The sequence below is a fragment of the Nelumbo lutea genome, chromosome 5 (assembly GCF_056320005.1).
Source record: "Nelumbo lutea isolate HS-2025 chromosome 5, American lotus-T2T, whole genome shotgun sequence".
NCBI lineage: Eukaryota > Viridiplantae > Streptophyta > Magnoliopsida > Proteales > Nelumbonaceae > Nelumbo > Nelumbo lutea.
The window spans coordinates 6,539,732-6,546,185 of record NC_142688.1 but is presented as its reverse complement, the minus strand read 5'-3'; the positions used below and the strand labels follow the sequence as shown (position 1 = coordinate 6,546,185).

General features: G+C 36.8%; 1 long non-coding RNA gene across 1 annotated transcript; it reads right to left on the bottom strand.

Moving 5' to 3' along the window:
- Positions 1-4,416: 4,416 nt before the first annotated feature.
- On the bottom strand, positions 4,417-5,698 carry LOC148850040 (uncharacterized). Its single transcript, XR_016099871.1, has 2 exons — positions 5,406-5,698; positions 4,417-5,273 (listed from the first exon to the last, which is right to left on the bottom strand). It is a non-coding gene; the product is annotated as an uncharacterized LOC148850040 (long non-coding RNA).
- Between the last annotated feature and the right edge of the window lie 756 nt (positions 5,699-6,454).

The window sequence follows — 6,454 nt, the reverse complement described above, 5'->3', positions numbered from 1 at the left end:
CTGAACCAAACCGTAAATTGTAAACCAAAATTATATATATATATATATATATATATATATATATATATATAAGAGAATTCAGTAATCTAACAAAAGGAATAGATAAACCAACTGTTGCAAATTAATATATATATATATATATATAAGAGAATTCAGTAATCTAACAAAAGGAATAGATAAACCAACTGTTGCAAATTAAGCAATATTTGACTAGTTTTAATATGTCATTTAATTTATACATTAGATATGATAATGATCATTAAGCTGACGGTAGTAACGGTAAAGAGTTGAACATGAACACGAAGAAATCCATAGTCTATGATCCAGTTACATCTCCACTAAAGTGGAAGTCTGAATGGCTTTGCATAAAAGGATTCGAGAATCAAAGTGGCCCCCTTGAAAGCAATCTCGATCGGTTCCAGTAGTGCTTTAAGACCATGTAAAAGGATGACTACAGCGATTACGCAAGAGAAGATACGTCCTTTATTTAAAAGCTTTTGGATGGTTTAGGGCCATCTTTTGACTCGAGCACATGTCTTATTGCTATCCTTTTCCACCGCAACGAACCCTTTGATGTTTACTTGTTATGGCAGAACAGCTGGAGTAGGAAAACCACTTGCTTTTTGCTAGCTGGTTCCTACTTCCTACTACAACCCTCACTTTTTACTAATCTGTTTTCCTTTTGGATAATTGGTGAACCTTATCTCGTTATCTCCCTTATAAATATTTCACGACTCAGCTTGGTTAATGAGGTTCAACCCAGCTGATTTTGGGGTCCATTTGGTTCATGGGAAGATGGATTTGGAATGGCAATCACTTGGTTGGGTATAATAGGAATCTGATTCCCATTCTCTGTGAAATAACATTCTTCTATTTGAGGGAATGGTCAATTCCCTCCCCCTCCTTGGAATAAATGAGAACCATATTCCAGTTTCCATCTGAACCAAACAGGTGGGGGAGTAGATCCTTCCGATTCTAGTTTTGAATGAAAACCAAACGGACCCTAGTAGTTAGCAGAGTGAACCTTTTGGTTAGTATATAGCATGATTTTTTTCTTTTTTTGAATTTCCTTGCAGCAGAGTAGGGGTGTCGATTGGGCCGGGTCTAATGTGAGTCCATTACAAATGGACCAGGTCCATTTCAATCCAATGAATAATTTGGACTATTTTGGACCAGTCCAATTCAATGTTCAGGCTGTTTAATTTGTTTAAATTCATTTTAATTTAGATTGGTTTCAATCCAAACCTGATCCATTGACACCTATATTCTTAGCTTATATGATATTGACTTAATCCAATCAAATCCAAAATAAATTTATTACAGACGGACCAGATCCAGTCCAATCTAATAAATAATTTAGACTGAATTGATCCAATCCACCGTCTTTTTGATCCATCCAAAACCGGTCCATTAACACCCTTACAGCAGAATTAACCTTTTGGTTATATATCTCACTGATTTACAAATGCACGCACACCAAGTCACTTAGTACATTTCAGATTTTTTTTTTTTGTTTAATTTGTTTTATCGAAGAGGAAATGAACCTGCAAACAAGCTTTCTCCTTAATTAATAGTTTATTGAAATTTCAGATTTTTAACTGTTTCCAACATGTATCTAACGTTATAGCTATATAAAGATTGTTTTAAAATCCAATATTAATTCAAAAGTTCAAACCATTGGCAAATATTCTCTCTTTTCCAACCCAAGCCCAATAACCCAACCTAAATTTTAATAAAGATAATTGGATAAGTTTCGTTCTTCACAAACCAATATAAGTTTCCTGTATATTGCATGTGCAGCGTAGTGCCACTAATCTGTGTTTTCATTAAAAAAAAAAAAAAGGAAAAAAACAGGCAGCAAAAATTCTGGTAAGTGGTAATGACCGTAATGTAATGATATAAAGCTCCAACTTCAACGATGGGCCCCATGATTTCAGACCCATAGGCCCAAAATTAAGTCCACACTCCACAGCCGAGTTCCAGCCTCCAATCAAGCTACAAAACCTAATGATAAAACTAAAGTGTCACAGAAAGTAAGTTGGACCTCAAAAATTATTACAGACGGACCAGATCCAGTCCAATCTAATATATATGGCCCATTTTTTCTTGATGTTGTAATATTGGAGATGATTCTTGACGCTGTCGAGTTGATGGCAAGTTGAGATTCCCGATCTTATAAATAAATATATTTCTACTTCTTATTTGTTTGTCTTTAGGCATGTTTTTTACGATCCTCTTGTTGATGCTCAAATAAGAAAGAGGAAAGGTCTAAATAAATCAGGTCGAATTCTTTTCTATCTTTTCTTATTTTAGCCAGATGGATCCTGGCCACTCGTCAAATGGGGGCCCCTTTGGGTTGACTATTTTTAACTTCTGCATCCACATTTGCTCTAAACGATACCACTTCTTGGATTTTAAGTAGCGTTAGGCATTGGAAGCTCCTACTTTTATATCCTACTACTGTCCGGCATGACTAAGGACTAACACTTAACCTTTGAATTAAGCTTGCTATTTGGGTTGGACCAGCCCACCTCACCCCACTCTAAGAGTTGAGAAGGTTTGGGCTTGAATATGGACTTGGCTCTAAATATCCGTTGAGACTTGGCAAGTTTGGTCCAATCTGAGCTGAACGTGTACTAATATTTAACACAATACGTTAAAAAGATTAAATATTTTGTTTATGGTTTAGTTTCAAATTGTCACTATAAGCTTTTAGGTTCGTTGAATTTTTGTTTTACATATTTTATTGACTTCTAAAAACATTCTATGTAACTTCCTCCAACCTGACCTAGTTCGTTCAGCTCTACATGTGATTAGGTTTGGAAAAGAAAAATAAAAATCAGCAAACAGGGTTTAGGCTCAGCTTGTAGCGGGTCTGCTTAGGTTGTTGGGCCTCTCTCTCTCTCTCTTGCTACTAGGTTGTGGGCTAAAGTCCCAACCCTTCCAACTAGGGGTGCAAGTCAGGCTATGTTAAGTCAGGTTGAGGTCAACCCTAATCCAATCCAAAGTTTTCAAATTGGGTTGGGTTAGTGTTCATGTTAAATCAATATCAGCACTATGATGTGTAAAAAAGCATAGTTATCATGTTTAAAAAACTGTCTTTAAACTTAAAATTTTGGACATTCAATATACATACATATAGTGAAAAAATACATAAATATATAAATATATGCATTTATATATATATAGTTACATATAAGTATTTTCGTACATGATACATAACTACATATTTATATAATATTTATACATACAAATATAAAGTTAAATCAGGTTAGATTGGATCAGGTTGGTCAAAGCATTCAACCCAACCCAAACTTAAATCAAATTCATATTTATAATTTTATAAAACCTAACCCTAACTCAAAATTCAACCCAACCCACGGGCTGGATTTAACCCAGTCCAAGTTGCAGCCCTATTGCCAACCCAAGTCGCTTGCTGGGATCGAGCCTTCTCCCTCTGCACCTAAGCCATTACGTAACTTAACATTATAGAGCGTGGGAGATGAATGAGCAAATGGAACCAGGAGACAGGAATCCCAGAGGTTATGACTGGGCTTCAATGAATATTGTGATAAACACTACAAGAAAAAGAACTTAGGCTACAGATCTATATAATAAGTGCCCGTTTGCGAGGCCTTCTGGGATGCAGGATGCAGCTTCTTGCGTTTTAAGCTAAACCCGGCATGAAATTCATATAAGTTGTGTTTTATGAAAATTCGGAAAGTCAATGTTAGCATTCTGGTTCTGAATGCAAGAAACGCGACTATAAGTTAAAACTACTCCAAGTAAATTGTCCGGAACACAGGTGCTCAACGACCGTAGTTCAATCAATATAACTCACCTCTAACGGAGAAACCCTCCCAAACGGGCTCTAAATAGGTTAACGGATATAGGATGGCTTCAAGAATTCTCATGGACGCCGAATTAAAATGTTTTAGGTGCAGCCCAAAAAATGAAAAGAATTAATATTTGAGAGGATTCAACTATTAGGCCACTGGATTAAAGGAACTAGGATGGTTTCAATATGTTTCTCGCACAAGAAAGTGGGCGTAAGGTCCATGGGCATAAACTCTTGGCCCAGTTGGCATTCGAAATTTTCCGCCTCTGGAAGAAACTCCACTCCATGGCTGTACGCCTGTACCCGTGAGTCACAAGGTGGGGAAAATCAATTGCAAGAGCCAAGAGTAGACATACAATTAAACTACCATTGGTTAATTACGTTCTAATTTATTTTCGAAACTACCTCGTTTGCTTTTTTTCTTTTTCTCATGATGAAGGAATTGAATTGAATTCACAAAGTTGATAGAGCTGAACGAAGCCGGCGGTACGGGGTTGGTCAGAGTCAGAGACTAAACATGGAGGATGTCTGAAATCTGAATAGTTCCATGACAATTATAAGCTCTTTGTTCGATCATGTAAAAATTGTGAATAGGCTTGGAATCCTCTTCACTCATTCCGCCAAATCTCTTTCCTTGCGTCCTCCGACGGGACAAGATCTTACAATAGGACTGATACGAAATTGACGTCTCATGCACTATTGTCTAATAGTACATTACAGAACAATAAAAGAGAAAAAAAAAATAGTAAAAAGAAAGAAAAAACGAGAAACGAAACAGAAGTTAACTAATGGAGTTATTTAATCGTTCAACCAATAGGAAAAGATCAGTAAACCTTTCGGCTTCAGCGCCCAGATCCCCATTTATCGAATTGACTTCAGTAAACCAAGAAAATGGGGGAAAATTTAGCTGTTAAGAGGGATCTCCTCACATGGCAACAGTATGAAAACAACGTTTTCCAAACTTCAGAAACCAAATCCCCTGTGCTGATCTGTGTAAAATTGTAACCTGTTACTGTTAGGAGGAGGTATTCTCTCCCCTCCTCTTCAAAGCCTTTCACGCGTGGACTGCAATTTTGTCGTGATCCTTGAATATATGCCAGACCCATTTTCACCATGTGTACTGAATGGAAATGGAGTACCTATGCTTTCTCCCACACCAACTTGACAGTGACCACACCGTTTACTCTTCTGGCTGCAACCAAATATAGATACAAATGTCCTCGTTGTCGCTTATATGGCTGATAGAACCTCACCTCTGTGTATTTTATTTGGTCCCAAATTCCCAATTGCAAATTTGTAGCCCTATTTTTCCTTGATCCCTGCAAAAAGAATTATACAGGTTACTAGGTTTGCGAACCAGTAATTGAAACGTCCTTCTCTTCCTATGGTCAATCTTCACGTGACACTTTGTACTGATGATCGGATTCCAATTAACCTGCACTTGAAAAAGGGTTTAAGGTATTAAATAAACATAACAGTATAAAGTACAAACCAGTGTTTGCAAGGTAGTAAATACAGTTGTCCATGGCCATGGGTCATGGGTGGTGCTGTAATTGATCATTCCAACCTGCACTTAAATGATGCAGAGCAGAGATATCCCCTGAAACTTTCAAACTTGTGTGACCAGATTCAAAATCAGCGCATGCACCGAAGGCATAATTATATATGATTCAACAGCTACTATATTGTATCTAGCTCTCCATGGTTTATGCCTTTATGGTTCTATCAGTACCGGGAAATAAAGGATGGTAGATATTCTTATAGAAAATAGTAACCAGAAAGTGAACATTGAACTATGAAGAGAGCGACGGGGGTGGGGGAAGGGGGGACAAAAGCTCATAAAATGAACTGCAAATTGATGATAAATATGATACAATATATATATATATATATATATATATATATATATGACGGTAATCCCAAGAGCAAAATCATCTTTATATAGGTCATGAGTCATGACTCATGACAACCTCCTCTCTTGCCTCTATAGAATATTGAGAGAATTGAAGAAACCCAGATATAGTGCATCTACTGAATGTATCTGTTGATACTTTCAGCTTTATTCTCGCATATATATATATATATATATATATATATGGTTGCATAACTACTATTTCATCACAGTATGTTGAATTACTCTTTTCAGACTTTTCTCTAAGATGGTAAAAGGTACTGGAGAAAGAGGTAAAAGCCGAGAAAAGCCGAGAGAAAGATGAATTGTCATTGCTTCCAATGCTCTTTCTCTTCTTTCCGTGGTGAATTGCTTATGGCTCCAATCAACAGAGGGTGAGAGGGGAAGGCAAACCCAGGAGGAGTGGTGAAGTATAAAAGCAAAATTTTTGCTTTTAGTTGCCCAGCTTCTTTCCTCTCCCAGTTTAATCTTACCCATAGCCACAGCCATGAAAATTGACACCCTCTAAAATCTGGCCATAGTAATTAAAATTATTAAATATCTCTGCTTTTATCGCCTTTATATATTTTTGGACTTCAGATGAGGAAGAACCCAACAAAGGACATACAAGCCAGACAAAGTCACCGTCTATACATGAGACAGAGTGGGCATGGTTGAATGTTGAATCCATCTTTTCCTTACTTTATACTAAAGCCATTTTTACG